The sequence below is a fragment of the Camelus ferus genome, chromosome 20 (genome assembly GCF_009834535.1).
Source record: "Camelus ferus isolate YT-003-E chromosome 20, BCGSAC_Cfer_1.0, whole genome shotgun sequence".
In the NCBI taxonomy this organism is placed as follows: Eukaryota; Metazoa; Chordata; class Mammalia; order Artiodactyla; family Camelidae; genus Camelus; species Camelus ferus.
Window position 1 is genome coordinate 298,562 of NC_045715.1, and position 26,915 is coordinate 325,476.

The window sequence follows — 26,915 nt, forward strand, 5'->3', positions numbered from 1 at the left end:
TCCATGACGGATTTGACAAACATTCATTACTCAGTTGTGTGCATGTGGGTTACAGAACTTTCATCCATCATACAACGCATATTTACACCTAGAAACCATTATTCTGAGTTTGTAGTATTTTCCTAATGGCAGTTTAGAAAATCAGGCAATTTTCACAGGAATATTCTCTTGGAGCGTGTTCTATCCAATAGACATGTAATTTATTAGATTCCGTCACCGTGACATGCCGTGTTCCTAACATGATACATTCAGCTCAGGTTCGACCAATATTCACTTCTGAGTTGTTAGCATGTGGATTACCGAAATTTCATCCACCATACAAGGCTTATTTACACCTAGAGTCATGTACTCCCAATTTGCAGCTTTTTCCTTATGCTAGTTATGAAAATCAGGCAGTTTTCACAGAAAAATCCTCTTGGAGCGAGTTTTCTCCATTAGAAATGTAATTTACATAGATTCAGTTACCATGACATTCCTTGTTCCGAACACGCTACATGCATCACGAATTCGAAAAACATTCAAAACTGAGTTCTGAGCATGTGGATTACCGAAATTTCATCCACCATACAAGACATATTGACACCTAAAAGTATTTACTCAAATTTTGTTGCATTTTCCTAGCATCAGTTTCAAAAATCAGGCTGTTTTCTCAAGAAAAATCTGTTGTAGCGAGAGCTACCCAAAAGAAATTTAATTTACTTAGTTTCCCTCACCATGACTACCCATGTTGTGAACAAGCTGCATGCATCACAGATTCGACAAAAATTGTTTAATGAGTTCAGATCATGTGGATTACTGAACTTTCAAACTCCATAAAAGGAATAATTACACCTAGAAAAATTTACCCTGATTTCGATACTTTTTCCTAACGCCAGTTTCGAAAATCATGCAGTTTTCCAGAAAAATCCTTTTGCAGCAAGTTCTACCCAGTAGAAATGTAATTTACATACTTTCCCTCACCGTGACATTCCGTGTTCCTAACACACTACATGCATCACGAATTCGAAAACCATTCATTACTGAGTTGTGATCGTGTGTATTACAAACTGTCATCCACAATACAAGGCATATTAACACCTAGAAACATTAACTCTGGGTTTGCACTTTTTCATAAAGGCAGTTTTGATAATCAGGCATTTATTGCAGGAAAATTCTCTTGGAGAGAGTTCTACCCAATAGACATGTAATTAACATAGAATCGCTTACCGTGAAATTCCGTGTTCCGAACACGCTACATGCATCACGGACTTGACAAGTATTCACTACATAGTTGTTAGCATGTGGATTACCGAACTCCAATCACAATACAATGCATATTGAAACTTAGACGCATTTTCTCAGATTTCACAGCATTTTTCATATGCCCATTTGAAAAATGAGGCAGATTTCACAGAAAAATCCTCTTGGGGATGGTTCTACCCAATAGACATGTAATTTTCAGTTTCCCTCAGCGTGACATTCAATGTTCGAACACGGTACTTTCATCAAGGATTTCATAAACATTCTTTACTGAGTTTTGAGCATGCGGATTAGCAAACTTTCATCCACCATAGAAAGCATATTTACACCTAGAATCATTTACTACCATTTCGCTGCATTTTCCTTATGCCAGTTTTGTAAATCATGACTTTTTCGCAGAAAATGTTCTTGGAGTGAGTTGTACCCAATAGAAAGGTAATTTACATAGATTCCCTCACCATGATATTCCATGTTCCGAACACGCTACATGCATCATGGATGCGACAAACATTCATTACTGAGTTGTGAACATGTAGATTAGCGAACTTTCATCCACCATACAAGACATATTTACACCTAGAAACATTTACACTGATTTCACAAGTTTTTCCTAATGCCAATTTCAAAAATCAGGCAGTTTTCAAAAAAATTCTCTTGGAGTGAGTTGTACCCTATAGGCATGTAATTTACATAGTTTCCTTCACCGTGACATTCTGTGTTGCAAACACGCTACATGCATCAAGGATTCGACAAACATCCATTACTGAGTTGTGAGCATGTGAGTACCAAACTTTCATCCACCATACAGTGCACATATACACCTAGAAGCATTTACTCTTATTTTAGTTTTCTCCTAATGCCACATTCCAAAAATGAGGCCGATTTCACAGTAAAATCCTCTTTGAGTGTTTTTTACCCGATAGACATCTTATTTACATATTTTTCCTCACCGTCACATTCCACGTTCCAAACATGCTACATGCATCACGGATTCTAAAACATTAAATACTGAGTTGTAAGCATGTGGATTAGCGAACATTCATCCACCATACAAGGCCTATTTACAGCTAGAAATATTTACTCTGAGTTCAAATATTTTACATAAAACCAGATTCGAAAAACAGGCAGTATTCACAGAAAAACACTCGGAGCATATTTACCCAATGGACATGTAATTTACAGTGCTTTCCTCATGTGACATTCCATGTTGTGGACACCCTGCATGCCTCACGGATATGACAAACATTCATTACTGAGTTCTGAGCATGTGGATTACTGAAATTTCATCACCATATAAGGCATAATTTCACCTAGATATATTGAAAGGGATTTTGCAGCTTTTCATAATGGCAGTTTTGAAAATGAAGCATATTACATGGAACAATTTTCTTGGAGAAAGTTCTACCAAATACACATGTGATGTACAAAGTTTTTCTCACCGTAACATTCTGTATTCTGAACACGCTGCATGCATCACTGTTTAGACAAATATTCTCTTCTGAGTTTTTATAATGCGGATTACAGAATTTTCAAATATCATATAAGGTTTATTGACACTTAGAAGCATTTACTCAGATTTCACAGCTTTTTCCTTACACCAATTTCGAAAATCAATCAATTTTCATGGACAAATTCCCCTGGGGCGAGTTCTACCCAATATATATGTAATTTACATTGTGTCCCTCACCATGACATTCCATGTTCCAAACAAGCTACATGGATCACAGATTCGACAAACATTCTTTAATGAGTTGTGATCATGTGGATTAACAAACTTTCATCCACCATACAAGGCATATTTCCACCTAGAAGCATTTTCTCTGATTTCGCAGATTTTTCCTAACACAACATCTGAAAATGAGGTAGATTTTGAAGAAAAATCCTCTTAGTAGCGATTTCTACCCGAAAGAAATATAATTTACATAGTTTGCCTCACCAGGACCTTCCGTGGTTTGAAAACGCTTCATGCATCTCTGATTCGACAAATATTCATTTCTGAGTTGTGGACATGTGGATTACCGAACTTTCATCACCATACAGGGCATACTTACACATAGAAACATTTACTCAGATTTCATAGACTTTCCAAATGCCATTATCGAAAATAATGCAGATTTTGCAGAGAAATCTTCTTGGAACTAATTCTACAAAATAGACTTTTAATTGACTTAGATTCTCCCACCATGACATTCCGTGTTCCGAACATGCTATATGCATCACGGATTCGACAAACATTCTTTACTGAGTTGTGGACTTGTAAATTACCAAATTTTCATCAGCATACAGGGTATATTTGCTCATATTAGAATTTTCTCTAATTTCATAAATTTTTCTTAACACCACATCCGAAAATGTGGCAGATTTCGCAGAAAAATCCTCTTGGAGCGATTTCCAACCAATAGACATGTAATTTACATAGTTTCCCTCACAGTTACATTCCATGTTCTGAACACGCTATATTCATCACGGATTCGACAAACTTTCATTTCTGAGATATGTGCATGTAGATTACCAAGCTTTCATCAACCATACTAGGCATATTTACACCTAGAAATATTTATTTTTTGTTCGCAGGTTTTTCCTAACCCCAGATTCGAAAATCAGGCAGTTTTCTCTGGAAAATCCTCTTGGAGCGAGTTCTACCCAATAGACATGTAATTTTCATAGTTTCCCTCACCGTGACATTCCGTGATCCGAGCACACTACATCCATGACGGATTTGACAAACATTCATTACTCAGTTGTGTGCATGTGGGTTACAGAACTTTCATCCATCATACAACGCATATTTACACCTAGAAACCATTATTCTGAGTTTGTAGTATTTTCCTAATGGCAGTTTAGAAAATCAGGCAATTTTCACAGGAATATTCTCTTGGAGCGTGTTCTATCCAATAGACATGTAATTTATTAGATTCCGTCACCGTGACATGCCGTGTTCCTAACATGATACATTCAGCTCAGGTTCGACCAATATTCACTTCTGAGTTGTTAGCATGTGGATTACCGAAATTTCATCCACCATACAAGGCTTATTTACACCTAGAGTCATGTACTCCCAATTTGCAGCTTTTTCCTTATGCTAGTTATGAAAATCAGGCAGTTTTCACAGAAAAATCCTCTTGGAGCGAGTTTTCTCCATTAGAAATGTAATTTACATAGATTCAGTTACCATGACATTCCTTGTTCCGAACACGCTACATGCATCACGAATTCGAAAAACATTCAAAACTGAGTTCTGAGCATGTGGATTACCGAAATTTCATCCACCATACAAGACATATTGACACCTAAAAGTATTTACTCAAATTTTGTTGCATTTTCCTAGCATCAGTTTCAAAAATCAGGCTGTTTTCTCAAGAAAAATCTGTTGTAGCGAGAGCTACCCAAAAGAAATTTAATTTACTTAGTTTCCCTCACCATGACTACCCATGTTGTGAACAAGCTGCATGCATCACAGATTCGACAAAAATTGTTTAATGAGTTCTGATCATGTGGATTACTGAACTTTCAAACTCCATAAAAGGAATAATTACACCTAGAAAAATTTACCCTGATTTCGATACTTTTTCCTAACGCCAGTTTCGAAAATCATGCAGTTTTCCAGAAAAATCCTTTTGCAGCAAGTTCTACCCAGTAGAAATGTAATTTACATACTTTCCCTCACCGTGACATTCCGTGTTCCTAACACACTACATGCATCACGAATTCGAAAACCATTCATTACTGAGTTGTGATCGTGTGTATTACAAACTGTCATCCACAATACAAGGCATATTAACACCTAGAAACATTAACTCTGGGTTTGCACTTTTTCATAACGGCAGTTTCGATAATCAGGCATTTATTGCAGGAAAATTCTCTTGGAGAGAGTTCTACCCAATAGACATGTAATTAACATAGACTCGCTTACCGTGAAATTCCGTGTTCCGAACACGCTACATGCATCACGGACTTGACAAGTATTCACTACATAGTTGTTAGCATGTGGATTACCGAACTCCAAACACAATACAATGCATATTGAAACTTAGACGCATTTTCTCAGATTTCACAGCGTTTTCCATATGCCCATTTGAAAAATAAGGCAGATTTCACAGAAAAATCCTCTTGGGGATGGTTCTACCCAATAGACATGTAATTTTCAGTTTCCCTCAGCGTGACATTCAATGTTCGAACACGGTACTTTCATCAAGGATTTCATAAACATTCTTTACTGAGTTTTGAGCATGCGGATTAGCAAACTTTCATCCACCATACAAAGCATATTTACACCTAGAATCATTTACTACCAGTTCGCAGCATTTTCCTTATGCCAGTTTTGTAAATCATGAATTTTTCGCAGAAAAGGTTCTTGGAGTGAGTTGTACCCAATAGAAAGGTAATTTACATAGCTTCCATCACCATGATATTCCATGTTCTGAACACGCAACATGCATCATGGATGAGACAAACATTTATTACTGAGTTGTGAACATGTAGATTAGCGAACTTTCATCCACCATACAAGACATATTTACACCTAGAAACATTTACACTGATTTCACAAGTTTTTCCTAATGCCAATTTCAAAAATCAGGCAGTTTTCAAAAAAATTCTCTTGGAGTGAGTTGTACCCTATAGGCATGTAATTTACATAGTTTCCTTCACCGTGACATTCTGTGTTGCAAACACGCTACATGCATCAAGGATTCGACAAACATCCATTACTGAGTTGTGAGCATGTGATTACCAAACTTTCATCCACCATACAGTGCACATATACACCTAGAAGCATTTACTCTTATTTCAGTTTTCTCCTAATGCCACATCCAAAAATGAGGCCGATTTCACAGTAAAATCCTCTTTGAGTGTTTTTTACCCAATAGACATCTTATTTACATATTTTTCCTCACCGTCACATTCCACGTTCCAAACATGCTACATGCATCACGGATTCTAAAACATTAAATACTGAGTTGTAAGCATGTGGATTAGCGAACATTCATCCACCATACAAGGCCTATTTACAGCTAGAAATATTTACTCTGAGTTCAAATATTTTACATAAAACCAGATTTGAAAAACAGGCAGTATTCACAGAAAAACCCTCTTGGAGCGTATTTACCCAATGGACATGTAATTTACAGTGCTTCCCTCACGTGACATTCCATGTTATGGACACGCTGCATGCCTCACGGATACGACAAACATTCATTACTGAGTTCTGAGCATGTGGATTACTGAAATTTCATCACCATATAAGGCATAATTTCACCTAGATATATTGAAAGGGATTTTGCAGCTTTTCATAATGGCAGTTTTGAAAATGAAGCATATTACATGGAACAATTTTCTTGGAGAAAGTTCTACCAAATACACATGTGATGTACAAAGTTTTTCTCACCGTAACATTCTGTATTCTGAACACGCTGCATGCATCACTGATTAGACAAATATTCTCTTCTGAGTTTTTATAATGCGGATTACAGAATTTTCAAAAATCATATAAGGTTTATTGACACTTAGAAGCATTTACTCAGATTTCACAGCTTTTTCCTTACACCAATTTCGAAAATCAATCAATTTTCATGGACAAATTACCCTGGAGCGAGTTCTTCCCAATATATATGTAATTTACATTGTGTCCCTCACCGTGACATTCCATGTTCCAAACAAGCTACATGGATCACAGATTCGACAAACATTCTTTATTGAGTTGTGATCATGTGGATTAACAAACTTTCATCCACCATACAAGGCATATTTCCACCTAGAAGCATTTTCTCTGATTTCGCAGATTTTTCCTAACACAACATCTGAAAATGAGGTAGATTTTGAAGAAAAATCCTCTTAGTAGCGATTTCTACCCGAAAGAAATGTAATTTACATAGTTTCCCTCACCGTGACCTTCCGTGGTTTGAACACGCTTCATGCATCTCTGATTCGACAAATATTCATTACTGAGTTGTGGACATGTGGATTACCGAACTTTCATCACCATACAGGGCATACTTACACATAGAAACATTTACTCAGATTTCATAGACTTTCCAAATGCCATTATCGAAAATAATGCAGATTTCGCAGAGAAATCTTCTTGGAACTAATTCTACAAAATAGACTTTTAATTGACTTAGATTCTCCCACCGTGACATTCCGTGTTGCGAACATGCTACATGCATCACGGATTCGACAAACATTCATTACTGAGTTGCGTTCGTGTGGATTATCGATCTTTCATCATCATACGGGGCACATTTACACATTGAAACATTTACTCTTTTTTCTCAGCTTTTTCCTATCACCGGTGTGGAAAATGAGGGAGATTTCACAGAAAAATACTCTTAGACCGATTTCTACCCAATAGACTTATAATTTACATAGTTTCCCTCACAGTGACATTCTGTGGTCTGAACACGCTACATGCATCATGGGTTCAATAAACAATCATTACTCAGTTGTTGACATGTGGATTAGCAAACTTTCATCCACCATACAAGGCACATTTCCACCTAGAAACATTTGATCAGAGTTCGAAAGTTTGTACTAACGCCAGATTCCAAAACAGGCAGTATTCACGGAAATATCCTCTTGGAGCGGGTTTACCCAATAAACATGTAATTTACATAGGTTTTCTCACCGGGACATTCTGTGTTCCAAGCACGCTACATGCATCACGGATTCGACAAACATTCTTTACTGAGTTGTGGACTTGTAAATTACCAAATTTTCATCAGCATAAAGGGTATATTTACTCATATTAGAATTTTCTCTAATTTCATAAATTTTTCTTAACACCACATCCGAAAATGTGGCAGATTTTGCAGAAAAATCCTCTTGGAGCGATTTCCAACCAATAGACATGTAATTTACATAGTTTCCCTCACAGTTACATTCCGTGTTCTGAACACGCTATATTCATCACAGATTCGACAAACTTTGATTTCTGAGATATGAGCATGTAGATTACGAAGCTTTCATCAACCATACTAGGCATATTTACACCTAGAAATATTTATTTTTTGTTCGCAGGTTTTTCCTAACCCCAGATTCGAAAATCAGGCAGTTTTCTCTGGAAAATCCTCTTGGAGCGAGTTCTACCCAATAGACATGTAATTTTCATAGTTTCCCTCACCGTGACATTCCGTGATCCGAGCACGCTACATCCCTCACGGATTTGACAAACATTCATTACTCAGTTGTGTGCATGTGGGTTACAGAACTTTCATCCATCATACAACGCATATTTACACCTAGAAACCATTATTCTGAGTTTGTAGTATTTTCCTAATGGCAGTTTAGAAAATCAGGCAATTTTCACAGGAATATTCTCTTGGAGCGTGTTCTATCCAATAGACATGTAATTTATTAGATTCCGTCACCGTGACATGCCGTGTTCCTAACATGGTACATTCAGCTCAGGTTCGACCAATATTCACTTCTGAGTTGTTAGCATGTGGATTACCGAAATTTCATCCACCATACAAGGCTTATTTACACCTAGAGTCATGTACTCCCAATTTGCAGCTTTTTCCTTATGCTAGTTATGAAAATCAGGCAGTTTTCACAGAAAAATCCTCTTGGAGCGAGTTTTCTCCATTAGAAATGTAATTTACATAGATTCAGTTACCATGACATTCCTTGTTCCGAACACGCTACATGCATCACGAATTCGAAAACATTCAAAACTGAGTTCTGAGCATGTGGATTACCGAAATTTCATCCACCATACAAGACATATTGACACCTAAAAGTATTTACTCAAATTTTGTTGCATTTTCCTAGCATCAGTTTCAAAAATCAGGCTGTTTTCTCAAGAAAAATCTGTTGTAGCGAGAGCTACCCAAAAGAAATTTAATTTACTTAGTTTCCCTCACCATGACTACCCATGTTGTGAACAAGCTGCATGCATCACAGATTCGACAAAAATTGTTTAATGAGTTCTGATCATGTGGATTACTGAACTTTCAAACTCCATAAAAGGAATAATTACACCTAGAAAAATTTACCCTGATTTCGATACTTTTTCCTAACGCCAGTTTCGAAAATCATGCAGTTTTCCAGAAAAATCCTTTTGCAGCAAGTTCTACCCAGTAGAAATGTAATTTACATACTTTCCCTCACCGTGACATTCCGTGTTCCTAACACACTACATGCATCACGAATTCGAAAACCATTCATTACTGAGTTGTGATCGTGTGTATTACAAACTGTCATCCACAATACAAGGCATATTAACACCTAGAAACATTAACTCTGGGTTTGCACTTTTTCATAACGGCAGTTTCGATAATCAGGCATTTATTGCAGGAAAATTCTCTTGGAGAGAGTTCTACCCAATAGACATGTAATTAACATAGACTCGCTTACCGTGAAATTCCGTGTTCCGAACACGCTACATGCATCACGGACTCGACAAGTATTCACTACATAGTTGTTAGCATGAGGATTACCGAACTCCAAACACAATACAATGCATATTGAAACTTAGACGCATTTTCTCAGATTTCACAGCGTTTTCCATATGCCCATTTGAAAAATGAGGCAGATTTCACAGAAAAATCCTCTTGGGGATGGTTCTACCCAATAGACATGTAATTTTCAGTTTCCCTCAGCGTGACATTCAATGTTCGAACACGGTACTTTCATCAAGGATTTCATAAACATTCTTTACTGAGTTTTGAGCATGCAGATTAGCAAACTTTCATCCACCATACAAAGCATATTTACACCTAGAATCATTTACTACCAGTTCGCAGCATTTTCCTTATGCCAGTTTTGTAAATCATGACTTTTTCGCAGAAAATGTTCTTGGAGTGAGTTGTACCCAATAGAAAGGTAATTTACATAGCTTCCCTCGCCATGATATTCCATGTTCTGAACACGCTACATGCATCATGGATGTGACAAACATTCATTACTGAGTTGTGAACATGTAGATAAGCGAACTTTCATCCACCATACAAGACATATTTACACCTAGAAACATTTACACTGATTTCACAAGTTTTTCCTAATGCCAATTTCAAAAATCAGGCAGTTTTCAAAAAAATTCTCTTGGAGTGAGTTGTACCCTATAGGCATGTAATTTACATAGTTTCCTTCACCGTGACATTCTGTGTTGCAAACACGCTACTTGCATCAAGGATTCGACAAACATCCATTACTGAGTTGTGAGCATGTGATTACCAAACTTTCATCCACCATACAGTGCACATATACACCTAGAAGCATTTACTCTTATTTCAGTTTTCTCCTAATGCCACATCCAAAAATGAGGCCGATTTCACAGTAAAATCCTCTTTGAGTGTTTTTTACCCGATAGACATCTTATTTACATATTTTTCCTCACCGTCACATTCCACGTTCCAAACATGCTACATGCATCACGGATTCTAAAACATTAAATACTGAGTTGTAAGCATGTGGATTAGCGAACATTCATCCACCATACAAGGCCTATTTACAGCTAGAAATATTTACTCTGAGTTCAAATATTTTACATAAAACCAGATTCGAAAACAGGCAGTATTCACAGAAAAACCCTCTTGGAGCGTATTTACCCAATGGACATGTAATTTACAGTGCTTCCCTCACGTGACATTCCATGTTATGGACACGCTGCATGCCTCACGGATACGACAAACATTCATTACTGAGTTCTGAGCATGTGGATTACTGAAATTTCATCACCATATAAGGCATAATTTCACCTAGATATATTGAAAGGGATTTTGCAGCTTTTCATAATGGCAGTTTTGAAAATGAAGCATATTACATGGAACAATTTTCTTGGAGAAAGTTCTACCAAATACACATGTGATGTACAAAGTTTTTCTCACCGTAACATTCTGTATTCTGAACACGCTGCATGCATCACTGATTAGACAAATATTCTCTTCTGAGTTTTTATAATGCGGATTACAGAATTTTCAAAAATCATATAAGGTTTATTGACACTTAGAAGCATTTACTCAGATTTCACAGCTTTTTCCTTACACCAGTTTCGAAAATCAATCAATTTTCATGGACAAATTCCCCTGGAGCGAGTTCTACCCAATATAAATGTAATTTACATTGTGTCCCTCACCGTGACATTCCATGTTCCAAACAAGCTACATGGATCACAGATTCGACAAACATTCTTTAATGAGTTGTGATCATGTGGATTAACAAACTTTCATCCACCATACAAGGCATATTTCCACCTAGAAGCATTTTCTCTGATTTCGCAGATTTTTCCTAACACAACATCTGAAAATGAGGTAGATTTTGAAGAAAAATCCTCTTAGTAGCGATTTCTACCCGAAAGAAATGTAATTTACATAGTTTCCCTCACCGTGACCTTCCGTGGTTTGAACACGCTTCATGCATCTCTGATTCGACAAATATTCATTACTGAGTTGTGGACATGTGGATTACCGAACTTTCATCACCATACAGGGCATACTTACACATAGAAACATTTACTCAGATTTCATAGACTTTCCAAATGCCATTATCGAAAATAATGCAGATTTCGCAGAGAAATCTTCTTGGAACTAATTCTACAAAATAGACTTTTAATTGACTTAGATTCTCCCACCGTGACATTCCGTGTTGCGAACATGCTACATGCATCACGGATTCGACAAACATTCATTACTGAGTTGCGTTCGTGTGGATTATCGATCTTTCATCATCATACGGGGCACATTTACACATTGAAACATTTACTCTTTTTTCTCAGCTTTTTCCTATCACCGGTGTGGAAAATGAGGGAGATTTCACAGAAAAATACTCTTAGACCGATTTCTACCCAATAGACTTATAATTTACATAGTTTCCCTCACAGTGACATTCTGTGGTCTGAACACGCTACATGCATCATGGGTTCAATAAACAATCATTACTCAGTTGTTGACATGTGGATTAGCAAACTTTCATCCACCATACAAGGCACATTTCCACCTAGAAACATTTGATCAGAGTTCGAAAGTTTGTACTAACGCCAGATTCCAAAACAGGCAGTATTCACAGAAATATCCTCTTGGAGCGGGTTTACCCAATAAACATGTAATTTACATAGGTTTTCTCACCGGGACATTCTGTGTTCCAAGCACGCTACATGCATCACGGATTCGACAAACATTCTTTACTGAGTTGTGGACTTGTAAATTACCAAATTTTCATCAGCATACAGGGTATATTTACTCATATTAGAATTTTCTCTAATTTCATAAATTTTTCTTAACACCACATCCGAAAATGTGGCAGATTTCCCAGAAAAATTCTCTTGGAGCGATTTCCAACCAATAGACATGTAATTTACATAGTTTCCCTCACAGTTACATTCCGTGTTCTGAACACGCTATATTCATCATGGATTCAACAAACTTTCATTTCTGAGATATGAGCATGTAGATTACCAAACTTTCATCAACCATACTAGGCATATTTACACCTAGAAATATTTATTTTTTGTTCGCAGGTTTTTCATAACCCCAGATTCGAAAATCAGGCAGTTTTCTCTGGAAAATCCTCTTGGAGCGAGTTCTACCCAATAGACATGTAATTTTCATAGTTTCCCTCACCGTGACATTCCGTGATCCGAGCACGCTACATCCCTCACGGATTTGACAAACATTCATTACTCAGTTGTGTGCATGTGGGTTACAGAACTTTCATCCATCATACAACGCATATTTACACCTAGAAACCATTATTCTGAGTTTGTAGTATTTTCCTAATGGCAGTTTAGAAAATCAGGCAATTTTCACAGGAATATTCTCTTGGAGCGTGTTCTATCCAATAGACATGTAATTTATTAGATTCCGTCACCGTGACATGCCGTGTTCCTAACATGATACATTCAGCTCAGGTTCGACCAATATTCACTTCTGAGTTGTTAGCATGTGGATTACCGAAATTTCATCCACCATACAAGGCTTATTTACACCTAGAGTCATGTACTCCCAATTTGCAGCTTTTTCCTTATGCTAGTTATGAAAATCAGGCAGTTTTCACAGAAAAATCCTCTTGGAGCGAGTTTTCTCCATTAGAAATGTAATTTACATAGATTCAGTTACCATGACATTCCTTGTTCCGAACACGCTACATGCATCACGAATTCGAAAAACATTCAAAACTGAGTTCTGAGCATGTGGATTACCGAAATTTCATCCACCATACAAGACATATTGACACCTAAAAGTATTTACTCAAATTTTGTTGCATTTTCCTAGCATCAGTTTCAAAAATCAGGCTGTTTTCTCAAGAAAAATCTGTTGTAGCGAGAGCTACCCAAAAGAAATTTAATTTACTTAGTTTCCCTCACCATGACTATCCATGTTGTGAACAAGCTGCATGCATCACAGATTCGACAAAAATTGTTTAATGAGTTCTGATCATGTGGATTACTGAACTTTCAAACTCCATAAAAGGAATAATTACACCTAGAAAAATTTACCCTGATTTCGATACTTTTTCCTAACGCCAGTTTTGAAAATCATGCAGTTTTCCAGAAAAATCCTTTTGCAGCAAGTTCTACCCAGTAGAAATGTAATTTACATACTTTCCCTCACCGTGACATTCCGTGTTCCTAACACACTACATGCATCACGAATTCGAAAACCATTCATTACTGAGTTGTGATCGTGTGTATTACAAACTGTCATCCACAATACAAGGCATATTAACACCTAGAAACATTAACTCTGGGTTTGCACTTTTTCATAACGGCAGTTTCGATAATCAGGCATTTATTGCAGGAAAATTCTCTTGGAGAGAGTTCTACCCAATAGACATGTAATTAACATAGACTCGCTTACCGTGAAATTCCGTGTTCCGAACACGCTACATGCATCACGGACTCGACAAGTATTCACTACATAGTTGTTAGCATGAGGATTACCGAACTCCAAACACAATACAATGCATATTGAAACTTAGACGCATTTTCTCAGATTTCACAGCGTTTTCCATATGCCCATTTGAAAAATGAGGCAGATTTCACAGAAAAATCCTCTTGGGGATGGTTCTACCCAATAGACATGTAATTTTCAGTTTCCCTCAGCGTGACATTCAATGTTCGAACACGGTACTTTCATCAAGGGTTTCATAAACATTCTTTACTGAGTTTTGAGCATGCAGATTAGCAAACTTTCATCCACCATACAAAGCATATTTACACCTAGAATCATTTACTACCAGTTCGCAGCATTTTCCTTATGCCAGTTTTGTAAATCATGACTTTTTCGCAGAAAATGTTCTTGGAGTGAGTTGTACCCAATAGAAAGGTAATTTACATAGCTTCCCTCGCCATGATATTCCATGTTCTGAACACGCTACATGCATCATGGATGTGACAAACATTCATTACTGAGTTGTGAACATGTAGATAAGCGAACTTTCATCCACCATACAAGACATATTTACACCTAGAAACATTTACACTGATTTCACAAGTTTTTCCTAATGCCAATTTCAAAAATCAGGCAGTTTTCAAAAAAATTCTCTTGGAGTGAGTTGTACCCTATAGGCATGTAATTTACATAGTTTCCTTCACCGTGACATTCTGTGTTGCAAACACGCTACTTGCATCAAGGATTCGACAAACATCCATTACTGAGTTGTGAGCATGTGATTACCAAACTTTCATCCACCATACAGTGCACATATACACCTAGAAGCATTTACTCTTATTTCAGTTTTCTCCTAATGCCACATCCAAAAATGAGGCCGATTTCACAGTAAAATCCTCTTTGAGTGTTTTTTACCCGATAGACATCTTATTTACATATTTTTCCTCACCGTCACATTCCACGTTCCAAACATGCTACATGCATCACGGATTCTAAAACATTAAATACTGAGTTGTAAGCATGTGGATTAGCGAACATTCATCCACCATACAAGGCCTATTTACAGCTAGAAATATTTACTCTGAGTTCAAATATTTTACATAAAACCAGATTCGAAAAACAGGCAGTATTCACAGAAAAACCCTCTTGGAGCGTATTTACCCAATGGACATGTAATTTACAGTGCTTCCCTCACGTGACATTCCATGTTATGGACACGCTGCATGCCTCACGGATACGACAAACATTCATTACTGAGTTCTGAGCATGTGGATTACTGAAATTTCATCACCATATAAGGCATAATTTCACCTAGATATATTGAAAGGGATTTTGCAGCTTTTCATAATGGCAGTTTTGAAAATGAAGCATATTACATGGAACAATTTTCTTGGAGAAAGTTCTACCAAATACACATGTGATGTACAAAGTTTTTCTCACCGTAACATTCTGTATTCTAAACACGCTGCATGCATCACTGATTAGACAAATATTCTCTTCTGAGTTTTTATAATGCGGATTACAGAATTTTCAAAAATCATATAAGATTTATTGACACTTAGAAGCATTTACTCAGATTTCACAGCTTTTTCCTTACACCAGTTTCGAAAATCAATCAATTTTCATGGACAAATTCCCCTGGAGCGAGTTCTACCCAATATAAATGTAATTTACATTGTGTCCCTCACCGTGACATTCCATGTTCCAAACAAGCTACATGGATCACAGATTCGACAAACATTCTTTAATGAGTTGTGATCATGTGGATTAACAAACTTTCATCCACCATACAAGGCATATTTCCACCTAGAAGCATTTTCTCTGATTTCGCAGATTTTTCCTAACACAACATCTGAAAATGAGGTAGATTTTGAAGAAAAATCCTCTTAGTAGCGATTTCTACCCGAAAGAAATGTAATTTACATAGTTTCCCTCACCGTGACCTTCCGTGGTTTGAACACGCTTCATGCATCTCTGATTCGACAAATATTCATTACTGAGTTGTGGACATGTGGATTACCGAACTTTCATCACCATACAGGGCATACTTACACATAGAAACATTTACTCAGATTTCATAGACTTTCCAAATGCCATTATCGAAAATAATGCAGATTTCGCAGAGAAATCTTCTTGGAACTAATTCTACAAAATAGACTTTTAATTGACTTAGATTCTCCCACCGTGACATTCCGTGTTGCGAACATGCTACATGCATCACGGATTCGACAAACATTCATTACTGAGTTGCGTTCGTGTGGATTATCGATCTTTCATCATCATACGGGGCACATTTACACATTGAAACATTTACTCTTTTTTCTCAGCTTTTTCCTATCACCGGTGTGGAAAATGAGGGAGATTTCACAGAAAAATACTCTTAGACCGATTTCTACCCAATAGACTTATAATTTACATAGTTTCCCTCACAGTGACATTCTGTGGTCTGAACACGCTACATGCATCATGGGTTCAATAAACAATCATTACTCAGTTGTTGACATGTGGATTAGCAAACTTTCATCCACCATACAAGGCACATTTCCACCTAGAAACATTTGATCAGAGTTCGAAAGTTTGTACTAACGCCAGATTCCAAAACAGGCAGTATTCACAGAAATATCCTCTTGGAGCGGGTTTACCCAATAAACATGTAATTTACATAGGTTTTCTCACCGGGACATTCTGTGTTCCAAGCACGCTACATGCATCACGGATTCGACAAACATTCTTTACTGAGTTGTGGACTTGTAAATTACCAAATTTTCATCAGCATACAGGGTATATTTACTCATATTAGAATTTTCTCTAATTTCATAAATTTTTCTTAACACCACATCCGAAAATGTGGCAGATTTCCCAGAAAAATTCTCTTGGAGCGATTTCCAACCAATAGACATGTAATTTACATAGTTTCCCTCACAGTTACATTCCGTGTTCTGAACACGCTATATTCATCATGGATTCAACAAACTTTCATTTCTGAGATATGAGCATGTAGATTACCAAACTTTCATCAACCATACTAGGCATATTTACACCTAGAAATATTTATTTTTTGTTCGCAGGTTTTTCATAACCCCAGATTCGAAAATCAGGCAGTTTTCTCTGGAAAATCCTCTTGGAGCGAGTTCTACCCAATAGACATGTAATTTTCATAGTTTCCCTCACCGTGACATTCCGTGATCCGAGCACGCTACATCCCTCACGGATTTGACAAACATTCATTACTCAGTTGTGTGCATGTGGGTTACAGAACTTTCATCCATCATACAACGCATATTTACACCTAGAAACCATTATTCTGAGTTTGTAGTATTTTCCTAATGGCAGTTTAGAAAATCAGGCAATTTTCACAGGAATATTCTCTTGGAGCGTGTTCTATCCAATAGACATGTAATTTATTAGATTCCGTCACCGTGACATGCCGTGTTCCTAACATGGTACATTCAGCTCAGGTTCGACCAATATTCACTTCTGAGTTGTTAGCATGTGGATTACCGAAATTTCATCCACCATACAAGGCTTATTTACACCTAGAGTCATGTACTCCCAATTTGCAGCTTTTTCCTTATGCTAGTTATGAAAATCAGGCAGTTTTCACAGAAAAATCCTCTTGGAGCGAGTTTTCTCCATTAGAAATGTAATTTACATAGATTCAGTTACCATGACATTCCTTGTTCCGAACACGCTACATGCATCACGAATTCGAAAAACATTCAAAACTGAGTTCTGAGCATGTGGATTACCGAAATTTCATCCACCATACAAGACATATTGACACCTAAAAGTATTTACTCAAATTTTGTTGCATTTTCCTAGCATCAGTTTCAAAAATCAGGCTGTTTTCTCAAGAAAAATCTGTTGTAGCGAGAGCTACCCAAAAGAAATTTAATTTACTTAGTTTCCCTCACCATGACTATCCATGTTGTGAACAAGCTGCATGCATCACAGATTCGACAAAAATTGTTTAATGAGTTCTGATCATGTGGATTACTGAACTTTCAAACTCCATAAAAGGAATAATTACACCTAGAAAAATTTACCCTGATTTCGATACTTTTTCCTAACGCCAGTTTCGAAAATCATGCAGTTTTCCAGAAAAATCCTTTTGCAGCAAGTTCTACCCAGTAGAAATGTAATTTACATACTTTCCCTCACCGTGACATTCCGTGTTCCTAACACACTACATGCATCACGAATTCGAAAACCATTCATTACTGAGTTGTGATCGTGTGTATTACAAACTGTCATCCACAATACAAGGCATATTAACACCTAGAAACATTAACTCTGGGTTTGCACTTTTTCATAACGGCAGTTTCGATAATCAGGCATTTATTGCAGGAAAATTCTCTTGGAGAGAGTTCTACCCAATAGACATGTAATTAACATAGACTCGCTTACCGTGAAATTCCGTGTTCCGAACACGCTACATGCATCACGGACTCGACAAGTATTCACTACATAGTTGTTAGCATGAGGATTACCGAACTCCAAACACAATACAATGCATATTGAAACTTAGACGCATTTTCTCAGATTTCACAGCGTTTTCCATATGCCCATTTGAAAAATGAGGCAGATTTCACAGAAAAATCCTCTTGGGGATGGTTCTACCCAATAGACATGTAATTTTCAGTTTCCCTCAGCGTGACATTCAATGTTCGAACACGGTACTTTCATCAAGGGTTTCATAAACATTCTTTACTGAGTTTTGAGCATGCAGATTAGCAAACTTTCATCCACCATACAAAGCATATTTACACCTAGAATCATTTACTACCAGTTCGCAGCATTTTCCTTATGCCAGTTTTGTAAATCATGACTTTTTCGCAGAAAATGTTCTTGGAGTGAGTTGTACCCAATAGAAAGGTAATTTACATAGCTTCCCTCGCCATGATATTCCATGTTCTGAACACGCTACATGCATCATGGATGTGACAAACATTCATTACTGAGTTGTGAACATGTAGATAAGCGAACTTTCATCCACCATACAAGACATATTTACACCTAGAAACATTTACACTGATTTCACAAGTTTTTCCTAATGCCAATTTCAAAAATCAGGCAGTTTTCAAAAAAATTCTCTTGGAGTGAGTTGTACCCTATAGGCATGTAATTTACATAGTTTCCTTCACCGTGACATTCTGTGTTGCAAACACGCTACTTGCATCAAGGATTCGACAAACATCCATTACTGAGTTGTGAGCATGTGATTACCAAACTTTCATCCACCATACAGTGCACATATACACCTAGAAGCATTTACTCTTATTTCAGTTTTCTCCTAATGCCACATCCAAAAATGAGGCCGATTTCACAGTAAAATCCTCTTTGAGTGTTTTTTACCCGATAGACATCTTATTTACATATTTTTCCTCACCGTCACATTCCACGTTCCAAACATGCTACATGCATCACGGATTCTAAAACATTAAATACTGAGTTGTAAGCATGTGGATTAGCGAACATTCATCCACCATACAAGGCCTATTTACAGCTAGAAATATTTACTCTGAGTTCAAATATTTTACATAAAACCAGATTCGAAAAACAGGCAGTATTCACAGAAAAACCCTCTTGGAGCGTATTTACCCAATGGACATGTAATTTACAGTGCTTCCCTCACGTGACATTCCATGTTATGGACACGCTGCATGCCTCACGGATACGACAAACATTCATTACTGAGTTCTGAGCATGTGGATTACTGAAATTTCATCACCATATAAGGCATAATTTCACCTAGATATATTGAAAGGGATTTTGCAGCTTTTCATAATGGCAGTTTTGAAAATGAAGCATATTACATGGAACAATTTTCTTGGAGAAAGTTCTACCAAATACACATGTGATGTACAAAGTTTTTCTCACCGTAACATTCTGTATTCTAAACACGCTGCATGCATCACTGATTAGACAAATATTCTCTTCTGAGTTTTTATAATGCGGATTACAGAATTTTCAAAAATCATATAAGATTTATTGACACTTAGAAGCATTTACTCAGATTTCACAGCTTTTTCCTTACACCAGTTTCGAAAATCAATCAATTTTCATGGACAAATTCCCCTGGAGCGAGTTCTACCCAATATAAATGTAATTTACATTGTGTCCCTCACCGTGACATTCCATGTTCCAAACAAGCTACATGGATCACAGATTCGACAAACATTCTTTAATGAGTTGTGATCATGTGGATTAACAAACTTTCATCCACCATACAAGGCATATTTCCACCTAGAAGCATTTTCTCTGATTTCGCAGATTTTTCCTAACACAACATCTGAAAATGAGGTAGATTTTGAAGAAAAATCCTCTTAGTAGCGATTTCTACCCGAAAGAAATGTAATTTACATAGTTTCCCTCACCGTGACCTTCCGTGGTTTGAACACGCTTCATGCATCTCTGATTCGACAAATATTCATTACTGAGTTGTGGACATGTGGATTACCGAACTTTCATGACCATACAGGGCATACTTACACATAGAAACATTTACTCAGATTTCATAGACTTTCCAAATGCCATTATCGAAAATAATGCAGATTTCGCAGAGAAATCTTCTTGGAACTAATTCTACAAAATAGACTTTTAATTGACTTAGATTCTCCCACCGTGACATTCCGTGTTGCGAACATGCTACATGCATCACGGATTCGACAAACATTCATTACTGAGTTGCGTTCGTGTGGATTATCGATCTTTCATCATCATACGGGGCACATTTACACATTGAAACATTTACTCTTTTTTCTCAGCTTTTTCCTATCACCGGTGTGGAAAATGAGGGAGATTTCACAGAAAAATACTCTTAGACCGATTTCTACCCAATAGACTTATAATTTACATAGTTTCCCTCACAGTGACATTCTGTGGTCTGAACACGCTACATGCATCATGGGTTCAATAAACAATCATTACTCAGTTGTTGACATGTGGATTAGCAAACTTTCATCCACCATACAAGGCACATTTCCACCTAGAAACATTTGATCAGAGTTCGAAAGTTTGTACTAACGCCAGATTCCAAAACAGGCAGTATTCACAGAAATATCCTCTTGGAGCGGGTTTACCCAATAAACATGTAATTTACATAGGTTTTCTCACCGGGACATTCTGTGTTCCAAGCACGCTACATGCATCACGGATTCGACAAACATTCTTTACTGAGTTGTGGACTTGTAAATTACCAAATTTTCATCAGCATACAGGGTATATTTACTCATATTAGAATTTTCTCTAATTTCATAAATTTTTCTTAACACCACATCCGAAAATGTGGCAGATTTCCCAGAAAAATTCTCTTGGAGCGATTTCCAACCAATAGACATGTAATTTACATAGTTTCCCTCACAGTTACATTCCGTGTTCTGAACACGCTATATTCATCATGGATTCAACAAACTTTCATTTCTGAGATATGAGCATGTAGATTACCAAACTTTCATCAACCATACTAGGCATATTTACACCTAGAAATATTTATTTTTTGTTCGCAGGTTTTTCATAACCCCAGATTCGAAAATCAGGCAGTTTTCTCTGGAAAATCCTCTTGGAGCGAGTTCTACCCAATAGACATGTAATTTTCATAGTTTCCCTCACCGTGACATTCCGTGATCCGAGCACGCTACATCCCTCACGGATTTGACAAACATTCATTACTCAGTTGTGTGCATGTGGGTTACAGAACTTTCATCCATCATACAACGCATATTTACACCTAGAAACCATTATTCTGAGTTTGTAGTATTTTCCTAATGGCAGTTTAGAAAATCAGGCAATTTTCACAGGAATATTCTCTTGGAGCGTGTTCTATCCAATAGACATGTAATTTATTAGATTCCGTCACCGTGACATGCCTGTGTTCCTAACATGGTACATTCAGCTCAGGTTCGACCAATATTCACTTCTGAGTTGTTAGCATGTGGATTACCGAAATTTCATCCACCATACAAGGCTTATTTACACCTAGAGTCATGTACTCCCAATTTGCAGCTTTTTCCTTATGCTAGTTATGAAAATCAGGCAGTTTTCACAGAAAAATCCTCTTGGAGCGAGTTTTCTCCATTAGAAATGTAATTTACATAGATTCAGTTACCATGACATTCCTTGTTCCGAACACGCTACATGCATCACGAATTCGAAAAACATTCAAAACTGAGTTCTGAGCATGTGGATTACCGAAATTTCATCCACCATACAAGACATATTGACACCTAAAAGTATTTACTCAAATTTTGTTGCATTTTCCTAGCATCAGTTTCAAAAATCAGGCTGTTTTCTCAAGAAAAATCTGTTGTAGCGAGAGCTACCCAAAAGAAATTTAATTTACTTAGTTTCCCTCACCATGACTATCCATGTTGTGAACAAGCTGCATGCATCACAGATTCGACAAAAATTGTTTAATGAGTTCTGATCATGTGGATTACTGAACTTTCAAACTCCATAAAAGGAATAATTACACCTAGAAAAATTTACCCTGATTTCGATACTTTTTCCTAACGCCAGTTTCGAAAATCATGCAGTTTTCCAGAAAAATCCTTTTGCAGCAAGTTCTACCCAGTAGAAATGTAATTTACATACTTTCCTTCACCGTGACATTCCGTGTTCCTAACACACTACATGCATCATGAATTCGAAAACCATTCATTACTGAGTTGTGATCGTGTGTATTACAAACTGTCATCCACAATACAAGGCATATTAACACCTAGAAACATTAACTCTGGGTTTGCACTTTTTCATAACGGCAGTTTCGATAATCAGGCATTTATTGCAGGAAAATTCTCTTGGAGAGAGTTCTACCCAATAGACATGTAATTAACATAGACTCGCTTACCGTGAAATTCCGTGTTCCGAACACGCTACATGCATCACGGACTCGACAAGTATTCACTACATAGTTGTTAGCATGAGGATTACCGAACTCCAAACACAATACAATGCATATTGAAACTTAGACGCATTTTCTCAGATTTCACAGCGTTTTCCATATGCCCATTTGAAAAATGAGGCAGATTTCACAGAAAAATCCTCTTGGGGATGGTTCTACCCAATAGACATGTAATTTTCAGTTTCCCTCAGCGTGACATTCAATGTTCGAACACGGTACTTTCATCAAGGATTTCATAAACATTCTTTACTGAGTTTTGAGCATGCAGATTAGCAAACTTTCATCCACCATACAAAGCATATTTACACCTAGAATCATTTACTACCAGTTCGCAGCATTTTCCTTATGCCAGTTTTGTAAATCATGACTTTTTCGCAGAAAATGTTCTTGGAGTGAGTTGTACCCAATAGAAAGGTAATTTACATAGCTTCCCTCGCCATGATATTCCATGTTCTGAACACGCTACATGCATCATGGATGTGACAAACATTCATTACTGAGTTGTGAACATGTAGATAAGCGAACTTTCATCCACCATACAAGACATATTTACACCTAGAAACATTTACACTGATTTCACAAGTTTTTCCTAATGCCAATTTCAAAAATCAGGCAGTTTTCAAAAAAATTCTCTTGGAGTGAGTTGTACCCTATAGGCATGTAATTTACATAGTTTCCTTCACCGTGACATTCTGTGTTGCAAACACGCTACTTGCATCAAGGATTCGACAAACATCCATTACTGAGTTGTGAGCATGTGATTACCAAACTTTCATCCACCATACAGTGCACATATACACCTAGAAGCATTTACTCTTATTTCAGTTTTCTCCTAATGCCACATCCAAAAATGAGGCCGATTTCACAGTAAAATCCTCTTTGAGTGTTTTTTACCCGATAGACATCTTATTTACATATTTTTCCTCACCGTCACATTCCACGTTCCAAACATTCTACAAGCATCACGGATTCTAAAAACATTCAATACTGAGTTGTAAGCATGTGGATTAGCGAACATTCATCCACCATACAAGGCCTATTTACAGCTAGAAATATTTACTCTGAGTTCAAATATTTTACATAAAACCAGATTCGAAAAACAGGCAGTATTCACAGAAAAACACTCGGAGCATATTTACCCAATGGACATGTAATTTACAGTGCTTCCCTCACGTGACATTCCATGTTATGGACACGCTGCATGCCTCACGGATACGACAAACATTCATTACTGAATTCTGAGCATGTGGATTACTGAAATTTCATCACCATATAAGGCATAATTTCACCTAGATATATTGAAAGGGATTTTGCAGCTTTTCATAATGGCAGTTTTGAAAATGAAGCATATTACATGGAACAATTTTCTTGGAGAAAGTTCTACCAAATACACATGTGATGTACAAAGTTTTTCTCACCGTAACATTCTGTATTCTGAACACGCTGCATGCATCACTGATAAGACAAATATTCTCTTCTGAGTTTTTATAATGCGGATTACAGAATTTTCAAAAATCATATAAGGTTTATTGACACTTAGAAGCATTTACTCAGATTTCACAGCTTTTTCCTTACACCAGTTTCGAAAATCAATCAATTTTCATGGACAAATTTCCCTGGAGTGAGTTCTACCCAATATAAATGTAATTTACATTGTGTCCCTCACCGTGACATTCCATGTTCCAAACAAGCTACATGGATCACAGATTCGACAAACATTCTTTAATGAGTTGTGATCATGTGGATTAACAAACTTTCATCCACCATACAAGGCATATTTCCACCTAGAAGCATTTTCTCTGATTTCGCAGCTTTTTCCTAACACAACATCTGAAAATGAGGTAGATTTTGAAGAAAAATCCTCTTAGTAGCGATTTCTACCCAAAAGAAATTTAATTTACATAGTTTCTCTCACCGTGACCTTCCGTGGTTTGAACACACTTCATGCATCTCTGATTCGACAAATATTCATTACTGAGTTGTTGACATGTGGATTTCCGAACTTTCATCACCATACAGTTCATAATTACACATAGAAACAATTACTCAGATTTCACCAATTTTCCAAATGCCAGTATCGAAAATAATGCAGATTTTGCAGAGAAATCCTTTTGGAACGAGTTCTACAAAATAATCATTTCATTTACACAGATTCTCCCACCGTGACATTCCGTGTTCCGAACATGCTACATGCATCAGTGATTCGACAAACATACATTTCTGAGTTGTGTTCTTGTGGATTATTGAACTTTCATCATCATACAGGGCATATTTACACATTGAAACATTTACTCTTTTTTATTAGCTTTTTCATATGACTAGTTTTGAAATGAGGGAGATTATGCAGAAAAATCCTCTTAGAACAATTTCTACCCAATAGACTTATAATTTACATACTTTCCCTCACAGTGACATTCCATGATCTGAACACAATACATGCATCAAGGGTTCGATAAACAATCATTACTGAGTTGTTGACATATGGATTAGCAAACTGTCATCCTCCATACAAGGCACATTTCCACCTAGAATCACTTACTGTTATTTCACAAGATTGTCCTAATGCCTAATTCCAAAAACAGGCAGTATTCACGGAAATAACTTCTTGGAGCGTGTTTACCCAATAAACACGTAATTTACATAGATTTTCTCATCATGACATTCTGTGCTCCGAACACACTACATGCATCATGGATTCGACAAACATTCATTACTGAGTTGTGCGGATGTGTATTACCGATCTTTCATCCACCATACTAGTCATACTTTCAGTGAGAATCATTTACTTTGATTTTGCATCCTTTTCCAAATGCCAGTTTAGAGAATGAGGCAGATTGCCCAGAAAAATCTTCTTGGAGCTTGTTCTAACCAATAGACATGTAACTTTCATTGTTTCCTCACCATGACATTCCATTTTCCAAACACGCTACAAGCATTATGGATTCGACAAACATTAATTACTGAGTTGTGAGCATGTGGATTAGCGATCTTTCATCCACCATACAAGGCATATTTACACCTAGAAATATTTTCTCACGTTTCGCAGCATTTTCCTAACGCCAGTTTCGAAAATCAGGTAGTTTTCTCAGAAAAATACTTCTGGAGCGTTTTCTATTTAATAGACATGTAATTTACATTGTGTCCCTCACCATGACATTCTGTGTTACAAACACTCTGCATGCATCACAGATTCGACAATCTTCCATTACTGAGTTTTGGGCATGTGGATTAAAAACTTTCATCCTCCATACAAGGCATATTTACACCTAGGTATATTTATTCTTATTTCACAGGTTTTTCTAACTCCAGATTCGAAAATCATATAGTTTTCACAGAAAAATACTCTTGGTGTGAGTTCTACCCAATAGACATGTAATTTCCATAGTTTACTCTCCCTTAATATTCCGTGTTCCGAACACATGACAGGCTTCACTTTTGACAAATATCCACTTCCGAGTTGTTAGTATGTGGTTTACTGAACTTTCATCCCCCATAGAATGTATATTGACACCTAGAAACATTTAAACAAATTACTCAGTTTTCCTAGTGCCAGTTTCAAAAATCAGGCAGATTTCGCCGAAAGATTCTCTTGGACCTAGTTCTACCCAATAGACATGTAATTTACATAGTTTTCCTCACCACAAACTTCCTTATTCCAAACACGCTACATGGATATCAGATTCGACTAACATTCTTTAATAAGTTGTGAGCATGTGGATTAAAAATTTTCATCCTCCATAGAAGGTATATTTACACCTAGAAGCATTGACTCTGATTTCACAGCTTTTTCCTAAAACCACATCTGAAAATGAGGCATATTTTGCAGAAAAATGCTTTTGGAGTGATTTCTAACCAATAGATATGTTATTTACATAGTCCCCCAACTTGACGTTCTGTGTTCTGAACAGGCTACATGCATCACGGATTCAACAAACATTCATTACTGAGTT